This window comes from Neomonachus schauinslandi, chromosome 7, assembly GCF_002201575.2.
Source record: "Neomonachus schauinslandi chromosome 7, ASM220157v2, whole genome shotgun sequence".
Classification (NCBI taxonomy): Eukaryota; Metazoa; Chordata; class Mammalia; order Carnivora; family Phocidae; genus Neomonachus; species Neomonachus schauinslandi.
The window spans coordinates 33,335,344-33,354,872 of NC_058409.1; the positions used below are offsets into that span (position 1 = coordinate 33,335,344).

General features: G+C 42.7%; 1 protein-coding gene and 1 non-coding gene across 3 annotated transcripts in view; one reads left to right on the top strand and one right to left on the bottom strand.

Moving 5' to 3' along the window:
- Positions 1–19,529, top strand: part of ARHGAP26 (Rho GTPase activating protein 26) — a 419,879-nt gene that overhangs the window by 350,065 nt on the left and 50,285 nt on the right. The window lies entirely within an intron of this gene.
- On the bottom strand, positions 11,844–11,950 carry LOC123325362. The gene has a single exon (XR_006540380.1). It is a non-coding gene; the product is annotated as a U6 spliceosomal RNA (small nuclear RNA).

The window sequence follows — 19,529 nt, forward strand, 5'->3', positions numbered from 1 at the left end:
CCGAGGGAGATGCAGTCTCCCCGCTGAGCAAGGAGCCCAACGTGGGGCTCAATCCCAGGCCCCTGGGATCGTGACCCGAGCCGAAGGCAGATGCTTAACCGAGCCACCCAGGCGCCCCTCTTTAATCTTTGTTTTTAGCAGCTGGGAGCCCCCTGAGTCACCACTGAGTATGGTATGTCTAAAGAGGCTGCTTTGGCGGCTAAGTGGTAAAAAGGGGGCAGTGTCTTTTAAACAGGTCCTAGGGGAGGGGACTTGAGATTTTTATTTTTCAGTTGTCTAGATGTGATTTGTTTTACATAAAACACTGGGGGTCACTCGGCCCACTTTACACCATCCATGGGGACCGTTGCTTGCCTGCTACAGAACTTGGGGGCTTTCCCAGGGCAGGAAGAGTGATGTCAGGAACAGTTGTACTTTGTTTGACTTTCAAGGAAAGTTGGAGGTAGGATTGTGGATGTTGCCAACAAGTCTGCTGCCCTTCCAGGCTGAGTGAACACCTGACTGGCGCCTGTGAGTCTTTGGCTCCAGGCTGTTCCTGAGGCAGAGGCAGTGCAGCTGCCCACGCTGACTGCAGAGTTTGCCTCAGCCACCCTGAGGCCCACCCCGAGGGCCCCTCGAGCTCTGCGGGAGCTTCGCTGCCTGTTTTGGAAACCCAGGGCCGTGAATGTGCCATATCCGAGTTTGGGCCTCCCTCGTTTTTTCTGCCTGCTGTTTGCTTGGGTGGGCCATAGACAGAAGCTAGGTGATCCTGGCAAATAGAAGCCACAGTACTTTCCTGGAGAAAACCAATTCTGAGAAGTCTGTCAGCACAGTATGCCGTGGAGATTGGGTTCAGTCACAACCACGGAGACCACTGGCCCCAACCTCAGTTCGGGACCCTTTCATTCTCTCTATCATTGTTCACTTTGAAGTACACAGAGATCCTTGAATGGGAACACTTAATGATGCAGATGAAAACAGAAAACAAAATCAGAGGGTGGGGGATAACCATTACTTGGATTATTAATTAGGCATGAGGTGGGGAGCCAGTCATCAGAAACTGTCCATTCTCCTTTTTATTTCATTCATTTGTTTTTCATTGTTTTCGTAATGACTGGAACGGTCATTATGGCCATGTAACCATCATAATGAAAGGAACATGCTTTGTGACTCAGCATCCTTTAGCACTTTAGAGACCACATTTTGCTGTCTCATTGGTAAATCTTTCCTAATTCTCCAAGGAGATCAGGGCCCTCTTGTTTGTGTGGGCATAACGCTAAATTGGGCATCAAAATTAGAGATGCACCATTCTGGCCATGTCAGGGCAAGGTTGCAGAGTTTACACCTTTGGCAGGTCCTCAGCTGGACTTCCTAAAGCATAGCCATCCCTCTTGAAGATCAAAGGACACTTGGTAAGTCAGGACCAAAGTCCAGGTAGTCTAAAATTGTCAGCAACTATTGCTGACATATTTTGTGCCCAGACCTCTGCTAAGCTACCAGGGGTAAATGAGAACAGGAGGATTCCTGGCCTCGCCAAGAGTTTACAGTCTGGCTAAGGATGAAGGACAGTGGTATATGGCAGTGCTAAATGGGATTTATAGCTCATAAGTGGTTTTAGAGTTCACCAGCTATTAACTGATCATGTTGAGTACCAGTCAGAATATTGGAAAAAGTGGATAGTGAAAGTGTGAGGTTGGTGTTAAGTAAGATTAAATAGATTAATATGGATGGATGAAGTTCATTGCAGGTAAGGGGGATGAGGGAGGCAAAGATGATCCAGGATGGAGAAAAACAGCCTACAGACATGTGTGTTGGTAGAGGGGGAGCTTCCTTCCTCCCCTACCACTACCACCAAAAAAAATGAATAACAAACCAACATTTATTTATTTATTTATTTAAGCATTAAATTATTTATCTTGGGGTTGTGAGTTCGAGCCCAACTGAGCCAGCTAGGTGCTCCCCCCCCCTTTTTGAAGTATAAACCAACTTTTTGTGCTGAAACAACTAGACATTCACATGCAAATAAAAATCTAGATATAGATTTGACACCTTTCAAAAAATTAACTCAAAATGGATCCTAGACTGAAATGTAAAATGCAAAACTGAAATTTCTAGAAGATGACATAAGAGAAAATTTAGGTGACCTTGGGTTTGGCACTGACTAGGTACATGATCCATGAAAGAAAAAATTTGTAAGTTGAACTTCATTAAGGTTAAAAACTTGTGCTCTATGACTGGGTGTTATGCACAAACAATGAATCATGGAACACTACATCTAAAACTAATGATGTAATGTATGGGGATTAACATAACAATAAAAAAATAAAAATAAACTCTATGAAAAAAAAAACAAAAAAAACTTGTGCTCTATGAAAGACACTATTAAGAGAAAGAAAAGCCAAGCCCAGAGTAGGAGAAAATATTTACAAAACACATATCTGATAAAAGATCAGTATCCAAAATATACAAAGAACTCTTAAAATCCAATAATATGTAAACAACCCAATTAAAAACTGGGGAAAAGATCTGGGCAGTCACCTCACCAAGGAAGACATTTAGATGCAAATAAGCATATGAAAAGATGCTCAACATCTTATGTCATTAGGGAATTGCAAATTAAAACAATGAGATATCTCTGTGTACCTATTAGAATGCCTAAAATCAAAAACAGTGACACCACCAAGTGTTGGAAGGGTGTGGAGCAACAGGCACTTTCATTCATTGCTGGTGGGAATGCAAAACGAGACCCCCCTTTTGAAAGACAATTAGGCAGTTTCCTATGAAGCTAAACATAGATTTCTTTTTTTTTTTTTTTAAAGATTTTATTTATTTATTTGACAGAGAGAGACACAGCGAGAGAGGGAATACAAGCAGGGGGAGTGGGAGAGGGAGAAACAGGCTCCCCTCAGAGCAGGGAATCCGATGCGGGGCTCGATCCCAGGACCTGGAATCATGACCTGAGCCGAAGGCAGACGCTTAACGACTGAGCCACCCAGGCGCCCCAAACATAGATTTCTCATACAACGCAGTCCAGCAGTCATACTCATAGGTGTTCACTCAAATGAGTTGAAAACTTAAGTTCACACAAAAATCTGCCCACAGATACTTATAGCAGCTTTATTTGTTATTGCCAAAACCTGGAAGCAAACAAGACGTTCCTCAGTAGGTGAATGGATAAACAAACTGTGGTACATCCAGACAATGGAATATAATCCAGTGATAAAAAGAAGAGAGCTATGAAGTCAGGAAAAGACCTGAATGAGGCTTGAGTTCAGATTACTAAGTGAAAGAAGGCACTGTGAAAATGCCATAGTGTGTGGTATGATACCAGCTATAAGACATTCCGGAAAAGACAAGACTGTAGAGTCAGTAAAAAGATGAGTGGGGAGGAAGGGTGCAAAGGTGGAACACTGGGCATTTTTAGGGCAGTGATACCACTCTGTATGATCCTGTATAATAGTAGATGCCAGATATTATGCATTTGTCCAAAGCTATAAAACCAGTAGAACACAGAGTGAATCCTAATGTAACTAATGTTATTAGTTAATGTAATTAATATTACTAATAATGTACCTCACTCATGAAAGATGTTAATTACAGGGGAGTTTAGGCAGTAGGGAGAGGTTATATGGAAACTCTGAGTTATTTTGAGCAATTTTTCTGTAAACCTAAAACTGCTCTGAAAAATTAATACTTTTTTTTTAAATCTATATTTCCAACTTCTTTTGAAAAGTTAGAAGATTTGGCCACCCTAAATCCATGTGTTACTTGGTAACAGGTGATGCTCTCCACGGTGGCTATCTTCTCACAACTGGCCTGCTTCACTCCTTCTTATCTCCTGGCTGTAGGCCTATGATAGATGAAATACGGCCAAAGAATCTTTGCAGCACCCGTGAAGGGGTGGAGTCCTTGGATCTAGGCTGGCCTTCATCTCCTGCCTTGATTTGGCCAATAGAATGTGGTACAAATGATACCGTGTGTAACATCTGAGCCCAGCCCACAGGCCTTGCAGTTTCCCATCTCATTTTCCTGGAATCCAGCGCCATGTATAGTCTAGTCTAGTCTTCTTTGGCATGCAAGACTATTGGAGAGAGAAGCCCAACTGTCCCAGGCATGCCCAACCCCAGGCCACCCGTCAGTTGAATGCAGCCACATGAATGAGTCCAGGAAGGACTAAGAGAAAAGCTGCTCTTCAACCCACAAATGCATGAGGAATAGTACATCGTGGTTTTTTAAGCCATTGAGTTGAGGTCAGCGTATTCAGCAGTAGTTAAATGACACAGGCCTCTGCTTTTGTGACCTCAGAATCCTCAAACTGCCTTGGGAGGATGTTGGGTTGCCTGGGTAAGGTAGAAAGGTACGAAAGGCCCTCAGCATAGAGAGTGGCAGCATGGAGACCAGCCTGTCACTTTTCAGAATCTTCTTTGAAAACAAATGACTCATAAGTGAGATTCTAAGAAGTTAGGCAAAACAAAACCCATAGCTAATGACTGAGGCAATCAGAAGGATAGCTCACACAGTGGCATGGAAAGCAGGAAAGCGAGGTTTCACTTCTGGCACCAACATAGACTGGCTGGTGCCCGTCCTTGGCTCTGAGCGCGCCCATCCCCTGCTCCCTGTGCTGTAAGAAGTGGGGCCAACCTGTCTCTAACTATGGAGGTGGTTCGAAGGGTGCTTAGAAAGGACTGACAAAATGAAAGTCACTCTCTACTCTCACAATGACCAGTGGTGTTGGCCTTGTGCCACCGCCTTTCTGGAAGATAGTGATTTTTAAGAAGGAAGTAAACAAATGCTAAGAAAAAAGGTAGGGGACGTCCCACTAGGGACATAAAATACTGCAGTAATTCCCTCAAGTTAAAAACTACTAGGTGAATGCTTCGGACTGCTGGGGTAGGGATGGAGGGGCTTATTAAGATGGAAAGCATGCTAGGAGGTAGCCATGGGAGGAACCCAAGCTTGGAGTTCTCCCTGCCTGAGTGGTCCCCACCCCTAGAAAATAACTCACTGCCCAGTAGCCTTTGAAATAAAACGAATTTTTCTTGTCCTTTCCACTTAACACACACACACACATGCATTTCCAAGTTATTTCTGGTGACCTAAAAGATGTGCTCATGCCAAATGCCTTCAAATTGTGCCAGAGTCAACCGCCCTCTACCTCTTAGTGGCCAGTGAGCGGCAAGAGAACAGTCCCTGGAATTCAGAGGATAAACAAGGCCTGCTTCCAGGCAGCATTGTTTCTCTAAAGCACTGTTGGCTCCTGAGTTTGATTCAGCTGCTCTCCGATAAAATCTGGGGAAAACTTGAGAGCTATCTCCAAAACTTTACTTGTGTTTTACTTAATTCAGTCAACATTCATTTAACAAATACTGTTTGAACACCTACTGTGGGCCAGGCGTTATCCTGAATGCTGAAGGTACAGTGATAAACAAATGAGAGTTTTTGCTTTAGTTCTTTCTGCCTCAGTTTCCCCATCTATAAAACAGAAATTATACCTTCTCAAAAAGGTGTTGGGAAGATTAAATGGGATCATCTTTTCTTACCTCATACGGTTAGCACTGTGAATAGCAATTAATTTTATTTTGGAGGACCTCTTGTCCTCCTTCCTCTCAGAGATTCCCTTTCTCTTCCTATATCCCCACAGCCTTGGTATGTCTTTCTTGTGGGCGGAGAGATGTCCCAGGCTCTTCTCTTCACCTTCCCCCCACAAGCTTCCCACCTGGAATTGGAGAATCCGAAACTGGAACTGTCAGTCCAGTCATTAAGTTATCAGTGAAAAGGAGGAACTTCTCTCAGGGCAGGTGCTGCCCCGCTTTAAACCAAGACCAGCTGGGGGCTAGGCATGCCTGTTGCTGAACAATTTGGAAACATCCACATCCCACACAATTGAGCTGTGTGCATAACTGTGCATAACTTATTGAGACCAAATGAATCACAAAATGAGTAATATGCATTAAACAGTGATAATAGGGGCGACTGGGTTGCTCAGTCATTAAGTGTCTGCCTTCGGCTCAGGTGATGATCCCAGAGTCCCGGGATCGAGCCCCGCATTGGGCTCCCTGCTCAGCGGGAAGCCTGCTTCTCCCTTTCCCACTCCTCTTGCTTGTGTTCCTGCTATCGCTGTCTCTCTCTGTCAAATAAACAAATAAAATCCTTAAAAAAATAATAAATAAACGGTGATAATAAATGGCATATTTTTTTAAGTAATTTTATCTCCTAAGTGCTATTTCATGCCAAAAGAGTTACACCCAAAAAGGCAGCTATGCTTTTACTACAATGATCTTGATTTGTCATTCTTTGGAATGCAGGGATTTGAAAGAGGAAGTTTTCCTCTGTCGTTGAATCACTTTTCTGTGGAGGAGGATCTTTCCTCTTAGACTGAGGAGTCTGATTCTCACCCACCTCCAAGCAGAAAAGGTCTCTTCTGACTGTTTTGTCTGAAAACTTGGTGGCATTCCTCACCTTGGGAAATAACTTGAAAGTAGAGTCATTTTTCAAAGGAATCAGTTGCCTCTTCTTGTTCTTCCTCACAACCTCTATGGTGGTTCCAGCCAGCTCGTTCATGGTTGTTTCCTGGCCAAACCCCAGACCATCCCTCTTACACCTCCGTCTCCTGGGGCCGCCGTGGCCACAGCTCCTCCAAGTATGCCTCCTTGGCATTTTCAGAGCTTGTCACTGATGTGACCCGAATTCTTGTTTTCTGAGCGCCTTTCTGTCAGCTTTTCCCATTCCCTAGCCAAGATTTCCTTCGCCGGTCAGGAGCCCAGCTGGCCTCACTTGGTTGAGGGTGGAGATTCCTGCCTGATGACCCATCTAATTCTTATTGGATAAATAAGTTTGGTGATTAGCAGGGATATTTTTTTCACATAAAAATTGCTCAAGGCAACCATCACACTTCATGACCCAGCAGGATTTCTTTCCCAAGCACTCCGGCTGTCAGTGGCACTTGGATCTCTACAGCCTGTCAGCAGAGGGGGCATGGGAGGAGGCGGGGATGGGACACCGTTCAAGTGCTTAGCCACATCCCTGTTTTCCAGGGTAGTGGAAATCGCAAATGGAAGAATGTTTTCCTTCACACACATTGTTGTTTTCTTTCCCCCTTGATGAGCTAACATCATAAAGGGTCTGTATTTTTTTCTGTAAATAAATTAATCTTCCTAAATAATCTAAAACAATTACCCAAATTTGTCATGACACACAGTAGATGCTAAGTAAAGTCTTGGCGTTTAATTAAACCTATAAATAAATTCTGAATTTAGCTGCTCTCAAATGCATTATGGCACTGCATTTTATATATGTAAGTAGGTGTTAGGTATTTGTAAATCTTGAATTTTTGATGGAATCTTTGGGGAAGGAAATAGGCTTAATATCTTGTGCATGGCTTTTAGCACTATTATTCCTGTAAGGGGACTTTGAAGGAACTTTAAAATGCCATTTTTCTCACTTAGAATTAAATTTGGAAGTGTTTCTCTCCCTACATGTATACTTTGGGGGAATCTTATTGGTAGATTCAGATCCTAAATCGGGTAAATTAAAATCATACTAAAGTAGTACTTCTTAAACCTTTTTAGTCAGTCTGGAAAGCAGATGCTTACTTAGCTAGGAACACATTTCTAGTTGGAAACAGCCTTAGGATCTTATTTTTAACCCCTTCTCTGCATTAAGTATCTAGAAAACCATGCAGGATCTCATGTATGCTTCCTTTGGTTCCAGCTAAACTGGTCTTCTAGGCAGGGTCTTAGCCCCGTGTGGTGTTCTCTGTGCTCCTTGAACCAGTGTTATTGGGCATCATCTGGGAGCCTGTTAGATCCATATACATTCGCAGGCCCTGCTGCAGACTTACTGGATCTGCCCCTCTGGAGGATGAACCCAGTTCTCGGTGTTTCCACAGGCTCTGCAGGTGATTCTGATACGTCCTGAAGTCTGAGAACCATAAGCATAGTGCAGTAGGTGGATGGACTTCCACAAGAATAAAAACAGGATTTACCTCATTGTAAAGCTTTCAGGACCAAGCCAGTATCATCACTGGCATTCTGTTTGTTCCTGCATTGATGACAGTAGAGGGGCTTAAGAGCACCCCATCCCTGGCTTTTGCGATCAGTCACAACAATTGAGGCTGAGGACTGATGGGTTTGCTCCATAGAGGAACCCAGTTAGCTCACCAGGCCTACACCTTTCACTGCTCCAGGGAAGCCAGCTGGCTGCTGCTTTGCAACGTGTGCCTTTTGGTCACAAATCAAGATAGTGTAGGTGCATCAGTTAAACCAACAGGTGTTTTTATTGAGCACCCACTGTGTGTGTAACATGAGATCAAGCCCTTTGCATTGACAGGAAAACAGCTTGGAAAGTGGTAGATGACCATGGACTTGTACAGGATATTTGAGACTTCTAAATCAGCATTCCCCAAACTGATGCAGGAAGAGGGCAGGACAGGTGGGGAAAGGCAAGAGCTCTGAGTTGAATAAAGTTCCACAGATTCTTGTCTATAGGACTTTTAAGCCATTAATATGTCTCTTGTGAATCTCCCAAAGAGCATATGTTAATGCCACATTTCCTAAATGTATATTTGACCTTAGAACATCTCTACAGAACTTCTCTTTGGCATCATTAAAACAATATTCCACGGTTGAGGAAAGGCTTTTCCATATGAATACTTTTGAGGGGGGAAATGTATTTCTCATAATGATGGCATTATGGGAAACAGTCATTCAGGAGAACAGATGTAGTTTATATGTAAACTTAGGGCTACAAACAGCTCTCTGAAGGCTGACATGGGTTCTAGCATGTACGAAAAGCTCTTGAGATCTGGTGTAGGGAAAAGCCCATGTGGCCTGGTAGTGAAGGCTTGGCTCTGCTATTTCCTAACTGTAAACTTGGGCAAGTTACTTGTCCTCTCTGAGCTAAACTTGTTTTGTGAAATGGTAACAATAATAGTAAAAATAATCATAGTAATAATAAGACCTGCCTTCAAGGTTGTTGTGAGGGTCAGATGAGTTAATGCCGGCATAACCTTATAGAAAATGGTCTGGTTCACATTAAGTGGTTATTAAGAATGGTTTCTGGGGCGCCTGGGTAGCTCAGTCGGTTAAGTGTCCGACTCTTAAGTGAACTCTTAAGTGTTCAACTGAGGTCATTTTCTCAGGGTTGCGGGCTCTAGCCCCGCGTCCGGCTCGGCACTCTGCAGAGTCGGCTTGAGATTCTTTTCCCTCTCCCCTCTGCCCCTCCTCTGCTCACCTACACATGTGCTCTCTCAAATAAAATCTAAAAAAAAAAAAAAAAAGAATTGGTGTCCTTTTTCACTAAGCAAAAATTGGTTTGCTCTTAGACTATCCCTTTACCAATGAACAAATCCTTAGTATTGATTTCTTTTGGTGGTGGCAGTAGACACTCAGTGTTTATTTTTGTTTCTTTGATCCTGGTGTGACACAGAGCAACCTACAACAAAACACTGAGATAATTTTAAAACACCTGGGTGGCGCAGTCGGTTAAGCGTCTGTTGGTTTCAGCTCAGGTCGTGATCTCAGGATCATGAAATAAGCCCCTTGTCGGGCTCAGTGCTCAGTGCATAATCTGCTGGAGATTCCTCTCTCTCCCTCTGCCCCTTCCCCCTCCACCCCTGCTGGCTCACTCGCTTCCATGCTCTCAAATAAATAAATAAATAAATCTTTAAAAAATAAATAAAATACCTAAAACTCAGTTAACTACAAATAACAAAATACACCGAAATTAGTAGAGGCACTCCTCTCTCAAGACAAGCTTTAAGCTGTTTGCACCAAGTCAGCAGGCTTAGTTAGGTGTGTACTCTCCAGAGTCCTGCCAAGCCATCTATCTACTCTGTTGTTTCTCTGTTGGGTGGAGCCAATCGGAACCATACTAATTAGAGGAGAACCTAATTGCAAGCCTAAGTTTTCACTGGGGGATAATTTAGCCTCGGGAATTCCTTTCCAGCCTGTGACTCTGTGTACATTTGACTGTCATTATGACAAAGAGAAAGCATTTCTGAAAGTTCTGAAATTCTGCCTTTCAGTCATTCACTGAGTTTGCTCTAGCAGGTTCTCTTTCAGTGCCTATCAGCTTCTTTCTCAAAGAAGCAGTGGAGTTCTCCCCTAGACATTGCTTCAGTGTTCATTTTAATAGTCCTTACAAATTGAACAGGTGATGGGGTTGTGCCCAGGCTGTTGTCAAAAATGCTCAGAAAAGGAATAAAAGAGCTGCTGTATGGACTGCCCCATTATGTCTTTTTTAAAGTTTTTATTTATTTTTTTTAAAGATTTTATTTATTTGACAGACACAGTGAGAGAGGGAACACAAGCAGAGGGAGTGGGAGAGGGAGAAGCAGCTTCCTGTGGAGCAGGGAGCCTGATGCAGGGCTCGATCCCAGGATCCCGGGATCATGAGCCACCCAGGCGCCCTTTTTTTAAAGTTTTTAAAAAGTTTTTTAGAGAGCACAAGCGGAGGGGGAGGGGCAACGAAGGAGGGAGGGAGAGAACCTAAGCAGGCTCCATACTTAGTGTGGAACCCAATGCAGGGCTTGCTCTCAAAACCCTGATTGAGATCATGATCTGAGCCAGAATCAAGAGTCAGACACTTATCCAACTGAGCCACCAGGGTGCCGCATCCTCTTTTTGCCTTATGTGAAGAAGCTATGTTTCCGGAGGGAGCAAAGGCAATATTGTCCATAAAGAAATAAATGCAAACATGTATATCCAAGAATGATGTATTAGAATCATAAGAAACATCAGCACCATGAAAATAACGTAATTCAAGGAAGAGTTTATTTATAAAGAAGTGGGGGCAGGAAAATCATGAGATAATACCGTAAATCTCAGGGCTAGTAGCACCCAACCAATTATCATCCTTAGGCTGGAGGGACTTGAGTAGAAAGTGGTTACCAGACCCAAAAGGGGTGAGAGGTCTATAGAGTCGTACCTTGAAAGGAATGTTGGTTAAGGGCTTCAGTCAGGGGTGGGCAACTACAGAGTGAGACAAGGGAATAAATACCTTGGCTCGCTCCTTCCTCCTGCTAATCTCTTGCCAGAGCTCCCCCTTGGTGACCCCAACAAGGAGCCAGAGGGTACAGGAGACCTGTTGATGTAATCCATGCTGATCAGCTCCCAGAAAAGAGGGCAGGATAGACAGGTGACCATTAGTAAAAGACAGCCAAGATATATATTAGAGTAGACTGCTACCCAGTACAGCAGAGGAATTAAGTAGTTCTATATGTGCTGGTATAGAACAACCTTCTAAGGTACATTAAGGGAAAAGCAAGGTACTGTGGTTCTCAGGCCAGGCTGCTTATTAGTATCACCTGGGGACCCTAAAGTAAAAAATGTCAACACCTACACTCCTTTACTGGAGCCTCAGAGTTAATTGGTCTGGGTGGTATCTGAGTTTTGATATGTTTCTTAAACTTCCTAGGTGATTCTGTTATCCAGCTAGATTTAAAAACTATTTGTGTTCATTGTATACTCCTATTTATATATAAGAATCCAGGGATATACATACCTACAGATGTGTGTACATGGTTGTAATATTTCTGGAAAGATACAGGGGAACGAATCTATATGGTTGTCTCTGATGGAGGCAGATGGGACAGTGGCCTTTGGTGGAAGAGAAACTCACTTCCTTTCAACCCTACCCTTTTGTAGCATTGGAAGTTTTTTAACGTGTGTGTGTGTTGTTCAGTTTTGAAAACTCAGATTAGCTCAGTTTTAAAATCGCCATTTTACTTTTTTCTTAAAGTTGTGGGGTACATCTTTGTGAGGATTTTTTTTAATACATGTGCTTTTATTTTCCAGTTTTATCGAAAATAACTGACGTACATCACTGTGTACGTTTTAGACATTCAGTCTGATGGTTGGATTTTAAAAAATATGGAATGCTTTATAATTTGCATGTCATTTTTGCCCAGGGGCCATGCTGATCTTCTCTGTATGGTTCAAATTTTTGGTATATGTGCTGCCGAAGTGAACACAGGAATTTTTTTTAACTTTTCAAATTTGTTACATCCTCAATAACTAAGGATGTGCGTAAGATGCTGTTTGAAGAATAAGACCTATACCAAGAAGGTCTTGCTTTTGGTGTGTTTCCGTGAAATTGAGTCTTGAATTTTTCTTTCAATGACCACATGAATCCTTTCCAGGCTGGTCTATCCAGGGCTCCAGGTCAGTGCAGAGAGTATTAATTCTGGGACAGCAGAGGAAATTTGTCTCAGGGAACTAAGTAAAGTAAATCTAGTTACATCTCTGCATCTGGCATGATTTCAGATTTCTTACTAATTTGAGAAGCCCTAACTTAGGAAACCAGAAAGTCATTTTTTACATTTACTCATGAACTCCCACACCATCTCCTAAACCAACATTGTGAAATTTAAGTAGTTCAATTTTCTTGTGCTATATATAGTTCTTTAACCTGATCTTCATCTGTCATCCTCCATCTGCTCTCTCCCCAATTTCCTTTAAAAGCCCCATTTTAAAGCAAAATATATGATGGAAAAACCTTAACTCCTGACCTTTATAGAGGTACGCTAGAGTTACTCAATAATAATTAACGGTTGCCCTGGTAACCTCAGACACACTGCTTAAATCACCTGTATTCATCACTATCCTGAGCTTTCTAGTCAGTGAGATCACCTGCTTGGTGCTAATGAAAAAAAGAACAATTGAGTAATTTTATAATCCTTTTCAGGTCTACTATAAGAGTAGGAGAAGTGATACTGTTTGTGATTAGACAGACTGAAAAGAGGGTTTTTTGTTTTTCTAGTGACTAAAGCAGTGACCTAGAGAAATCACCTTAGGTTTGAGCAAGTTGGCAGGCTTAATTTTGTTCACCACTGTACTCACAATGTTAGGAGCTGTAAGCAGGTGCGACTTGCAGATTAGAATCTAAGGGTCGCAGCACTAGGGATGTAATGAGAGAATGACATTAGCAAGGCTGTCGTCATGCCATGTCAGACATCCCTGACAAGGACGATTAAAGCCCACTAACTTCAGCTCTTGGACTTGAAGAATGCTGCTTGAAAGTTGGAACATCCAAAGCTGAAGCACAAGAGAGATTTCTTATCTAAAATAAATGTGTTGACTTCATCTCTGTCTCGGAGGAAGCCTGTATTCTCCCTTAACTTCCATACAGCACAGACTTCATGATAGGAGCACCATGAAACTCTTTGCTTCCTCTGGGGAAGAAACAGCCCGCACCCCCTCATACATCCTCTTTCCCATTCTTCTCTTGATCCTTTGTGTGAAAGTGGAATTAGAGGAAATATGTCCCTAGTCATCCCATCGCAGCATTTACAATGTGCAATTGTCACAGTGAAAATACACTGGCAGGAGATCAAGAATCAAGAAGTGGAGTCATGGGAATCCTGGACACACTAATCCAGTAGAGACAAGATCCACATGTTAAGTGACTGACATGGCCAACATAATCATCCCAGACAGTAGTTATACCCAGCACTGTCTTACCATTGAATAATTACCAGCAGAAGAACACCCACCAACTGCTCTTGCTCGATCCTCTAACCTTTCTTAAATCTCAGTGGAACGCAAACGTATCTTAATCTTATGTGTCCCTTTGGTATATGGCACCACCAGTTGAATATTCGCTGCTGTAGCCTTCCTGCACCCTGGAGGCCTCATGAACATGAGCAGTCAGAACCAGCCAGATCTGACAGACAGTCCCTTCCCAGTCAGTTAGCAAATGCATACTGAATACTACGTGTTTAAGACACTGTTCCAGGCACTAGGAAAGAGACAAGCAAATACTTTCCCCTCAAATCTCTTACAGCCCAGATGGTAGAAATCAGATCTACATAAATGGAGGAGGAGCGTTGGTGCCAAAATGAGACTGTTTTTAAGTAGTAAGTGAGTGGCTTGGTCATTCACTTAAAAATATTTATGGCTGAATGAATTGTCTTTGCAATTTATGTTGTGTGGGCAGTTTCCAATAATTTCCCTGCTTCATCTTCTAGATCTACCCTGAAGTTTGTAATTTCCCTTGTCTGCCTTGGTCCAGCTTCCTGAGAGTGGGGGAGGAGGAGTTGTAGTTTTATGACCCAACTTTTTTATTCTGTTAGCCGGAAGGCTGCCTATGGCTAAGACTGCCAATTGTTCTTGGGCTTAGAAAACAAAAGATGGTAGAATGTTCCAAATGTTTGTTTGTTGGCTTGTTTGTTTTTCCCAGAAGTCTCTATGGACCTCACATTTAAGATGCCATAAAGTTTAAAATTTGGGCTGTAAGATTGATGGAGAGAGAAAAAAAAAATTTGAAGGAATTAAAAGTTGGAATTTGATCTCATTTGGTTGTGTTGTGTTTTGAAGCCTCTCCACCCCCAACCACAATTTCTCATTAGGACTCTTGTACTTCTTTTCCCTCCCAAACAACCAGCAGTTTACAAATACTTGTGACAAAAATCTATAACACTTTCTTGTATAAAGCCCTACACCCAATATCCTATTAAATTGAAATCTAATTCATAACTTGAAGGATTGTTTTCTGAACTTACATGGAAAAGGAAAGCTCTTGAGAATTAGTAGTTCTTTAAACTCTGAATCAGAGGAACCAGGAAAAATAAGTGAACGAGACTATGCTTTGCATAGTGGGTCAAGAGAAGAAGTTTTGCTACCAAATTTTCATGCAACAGCCAAATCTCTGTGTAGGGGTGCAGGCTCTTTTTTTCTGGTTCTTTGTCTATAAGGAAATTCTAAATTCCCTCTTCTTCACAAACCAGTTATTAAGTTCTGCCTTTAATTTCAGCATGAGTCAATTAGGTCATATGCCCACAAGCTAGCACTCTGGTTCATCATTACAAAGGAAGAAACTTCTCTTGCTGTATTTTTCTTTGCACATGTGGCTGATTTTTCCAGGTTCTTCTTCTGCTTCCAGAAATGTCAGCTTCTGGTGTTTATTCTTTTCAAGGTACAATTCACTAACCAATTCCAGTGGCAGTACAAAGGGAGGCTTAACAGAACCTGAGTTGATATTTTGAATACCGTTTGGTCTGAACTGGGCTCTTGAGAGCTCTGTTAGCAATAATCTGAATACCCTTGTTGAAACTGAGAGCTAGCTTTGCGTCTTATTCCTTGCCTTATTCCTCCACCAAATTAGGCACATCTCAGGAAGGATTAGGTCTCTATGTGCAAAACCTTCAGTAGAAACCTAAGACCCTCATCAAGAATATGAATATGTAATCAGTACATTGGCCCCCCCCCCCCCCCAGAATAGAAGAGCAATTTGATTTCAGGCAGAACCCTCTTTATGTGCTGCCACAGCCTTGTGCTTAGCTTTTACTCCGGGTACATCAAGAAATACAAAAATCTGTAGTAAAGAAGAGAAGGAAGACACTTTCTCTACTCAGATGACCTGACCTGAGTTTTGCCACCTGTAAAGATGTCCTCTTTTTTCTGGAGAGGATATGACCCTATAAAGACTGCTTTCCTGTGCATCACTCTGGGGCTACCTTTGCTCCATGTAGTAGCTATGAGACTGGAATGTGTGTCTCTGCAAAGCTGGGGGTAGAATCAGGACTCCTAAGGGCCGTGCTTTGGTTTTGTTGAGCAGGGTGTACAGGTTGAGATTTTTGGAGGCTGGGGAGAGAAGAAGGAGGAGACATGACAGGGTAGTCAGTAGGGGAGGAACTTTGGGGGAACAGAACTATCTAAAAGGAAATCTTACGGAGTTTCTTATATTGGTAAGAGATATGAATGCTCTTTCAAGTCCTCTCATGAGTCTTAGTAAAAATCAAGTTTTCATTATTCAGTGTGTCACAGTGTTAAGAACATAGGCTCTGGGACAGACTCACTTGAGTTTGTATCCCAGCTTCACTGCTTCTTAGCTGTGTTGCCGAGAAGAACTTACCTGGCATCTGTAAGGTGCCTCTATTTAATAGGAATAGTAATAGATCTACCTCATAGGGTTGTCATAAGGCTTAAATGAAGTAGTTTACGTACTTAGCAAGGCTTCTAGTTAATAAATGCTCATTAAAAGTTACCTGCCATAATTACTGGGAGAGTTGTTACTTCATCAGTAACTGAGGACGCAGAGTGTCTTTGGAGGGTGTACTGAGGTGCTGAGTCCTGCCTCCTGACTGGCACAGGGTGAGAAGGAGGCTGCCTGCAGGATTCCATCGTATCCAGTTCCAGAGAGACACAACCACCTCCCCTAACTCATCTGGACCAATTCCGGTTAAAGTGCTCTGAGCAGCCAGGAGAGCCCACACCTTCCTCTGGTCCCTTCAGGGGATCGAGGGAGTAGGAAGCAGAAGCACAGACCAGAAATCCAGTCAGGCCGGAAAGAGCAGGAGCTACAGGGAGGTGGAGCCCCTTGGAGGAAAGCCAGGACCAGAATGAAGTTGAGCGGCTCTCTGCGCCAGCCACATGGCGACCTTTTAGCCATTTGGTGTGTTGGCCGTCTCGACGTGAAGCTGCCTCTGCTTGATGCTCACCCCTGACTTATCCTTTCCCACCATTCTGTCTCTGCAGCTTTCCCCCGCCCATGGCTTCTGTGTCCATAGTTTAGGAGTGCCATGACCCTGCCAACCCCCGTGCTAGCTCAGAGCTTCACTCTCCACAGACTATCAGCTTCTGCTTCTCCCTAATTCTCTGCTTCTCAGCCCTGTTTCCCAAGGGCGAGAATCTGACTGACGGACCTCAGCTTTGCTCTGGGCCCTGTCTTGGCTGGTGGGTGCCTGTGGGCCAAAGACCCTGAGGCAGGTGTTTCTACCTTTTAATCATCTGTGGCTGGAGGGGCTAGGTTATAGAAACTTTCAGCAGGAACTGAGCGGGGAGCAGCTGCTAAGGTTGCCATGTCCAAGATATACCTTATTTTGTACCCAGTTATAACACACTTGGCTCCCAGATTCCCATCATCCAGTAGTTTGAAATATAACACTTCACCTGTCTTAAACAAAAGTTAATTGCTGATGAGGCAAGGTACAGGGAACTTAGGGGAAAAAAGACACAGAGGCTATAATAATACAGAGGTCTGGATAAAAAGCAAGCCATGTTTCATGCCCAACAGCCCCTTGGGTTGACATGTATATGACAACACAAACACTAACTGGTATTTATAATCCTCATCCCTCAGTAAATTCCATTTGATATATGCTGTTTGTGAAGGTAAGGAAAAAAATGCATGCTGTATTTTAGAAAGATTTCACTTGGTCGTAATAAAAACGTGGGTTTTAAATAATTAAATTTGTAGAGTTGTGGGATGTAAAGCCTTGTTGTTCACTTATGTAGATTTTGTGCCACAGTCCTGATAATAGTGTGGGGAATCCATGACCAAGCAGGTCAACCATGATGTTTTCTTAGGGATTTTTTTTAAAACCAGAGCTGGGTTAAGAATGTCTCTTGGCAGGGTGCCTGGGTGGCTCAGTCGGTTAAGCGTCTGCCTTTGGCTCGGGTCATGATCCCAGTGTCCTGGGATCGAGCCCCACGTCGGGCTTCCTGCTCAGCAGAGAGCCTGTTTCTCCCTCTCCCTCTGCTGTTTCCCCTGCTTGTGCTCTCTCTCTCAAATAAATAAAATCTTTAAAAAAAAAAAAAAAAGAATGTCTCTTGGTCTTCAGATTGATGAGCAGCCATGTTTCGCACTGCAAGGAGAAAGACCAGTTGCTGTGATTGCATTGTACAGAGAGAGCCAAGACATAGTGGGAGCAACACTAGAGAGGTGACTTCCTGTACGCCTTTTTCTTTTCTCTGGTTCAAGGTGTCCCAGGCTTCTGCAACCAAATTATTCCTCAGTCATTCAGTGAATTACTGAATGTCCTCAGTATGTAAGCACATTGTGTTAGAGATGATGTAGATGGAGACAGTGCCCTAAATAGTGAGAGATAAAAGAAATAGATAATATATCCATACATTATTAATATATAACATATAAACTATAAAACACCACCAAAAGGTCTAGATGCTATAGGACAAAGTGCTGCTGAAAGTCCCCAACTGGAAAGATGGCTTTGAGCTAGGATGGTCAAGGAAGGCTTTGTCATCAAATTGGCACTTGAACTGGGTCTTGAAAGGTGGGTTGACTTCAGACCAAAGGTACCAGGGGTATTCTGGGCAAGGGGAACAGTACGGAAAGACCCACAGGCAGGAATTTACAAGGCATGTGCAAGGAGCAGCTCGTAATTGACTTTGTCTTAACATATGCTTTTCATCTATAGTATTACAATTGTTTTGTTTCTTATGTCAATATGATTTTTACTTCTTTAGGCGCCAAAGCAGGGAAAAGCTATTAATGTTGTCTTCCCATTCCAGAATTCCATGCTAGCTAGATCCCCGTAGAACATCTTCTATCGATTTATCTTGTGTAATTGACTTGCCTGAGACATTCCCTACTTTCATCACAGTTTTGCTTCACAGTAAATAGACCTCACCATCTGGAACTCTTCTCTATTTTTTTAGCCCGAATTTTCTTCCAAAAAGGGCCTGTTTTCATTTCTAAGTGTCACACAAGGCCCTACAACTTTCTACTTCATCCTCTTTGCTTTGAGTTTTATTTTGTAAAAAGCCAACAAAATAGGTCTGAAAATCAGCTGTATTCTTCCTGTCTGTTAACAACCCAACGCTAAACACATCAGACAAATTCTGACACCTTTAGCTTTCAGCAGGAGCTGTTTACCTCGGAGTCAGGCTGTACCTCTAAGAGACTAATTCTGGGCTCAGGGAAGTCAGAGTAGCTCAGAGACAATTGTGACAGGCCAGACTCATAGTGGGCTTAATAAGGAGAGAGTATAAATAGCCATCACATAGCCTTACAGAAAATTCCTGCTTATTTTTACTCCTTAGACAGAGTTGCTATGTTTAGCCTTTAGTTACTGTGCTAAACCTGCTAAAGTGAGCCTAGTATTTATTTTCATTTGGATTGGTAACATCCATTCTCTTTCTCAAATTTTAGGTGAATTATAGAAATTGCATCGCAGCATTTCGGCTGTAGCTGATACATTGTCACAAAGCACCATGCACTGTTGAATTCACTGTCCTGGTCTTTATTTTGGAGTGTTTGCATTTCTCTAAATCCAGGGCCTTTGTAGACACTAAGGAGAGCTAGCTGTTTCTGTCCTTCTCAAATTTTTCTGGAAGCTGAGCACTAGTATAAACTTCCCTAATATGACATATTTTAAATGTATAGGCAGTTGCTATATTCAGGATCCTCTCTGTCAGCTTGAGCAAATTACCAATTAGGATTCTTATTTACAAGTAACAGAAAACTCAACCCAACTAACTTAAGCTAACATGGAACTTTTTGGTTCATATATTTACTTGAAAAGTGCAAGAACAGCTGGCTTCAGGCATGGCTGGATCCAGCGGCTCACATGTTGCCATCAGGCCCCAACTTTTGGCATCTCTCAGTTCAGTTTCCTCTCTTAGGTAAGCTTTTTCTTTTTGATTGCAAGATGGTTGCCACCAGGTAGACTTACTTCCATAAACTTCAAGTCCAGGAGAAAAGAAAGAGCCTCTCTTCTGCAAAAGTTTGAACAGTCATCTGGGCTTAACTCCTCTTGGTCCAAATTGAATCATCTCCCCATCTCTTAACCAATCTCTGGCCAGGAGTAT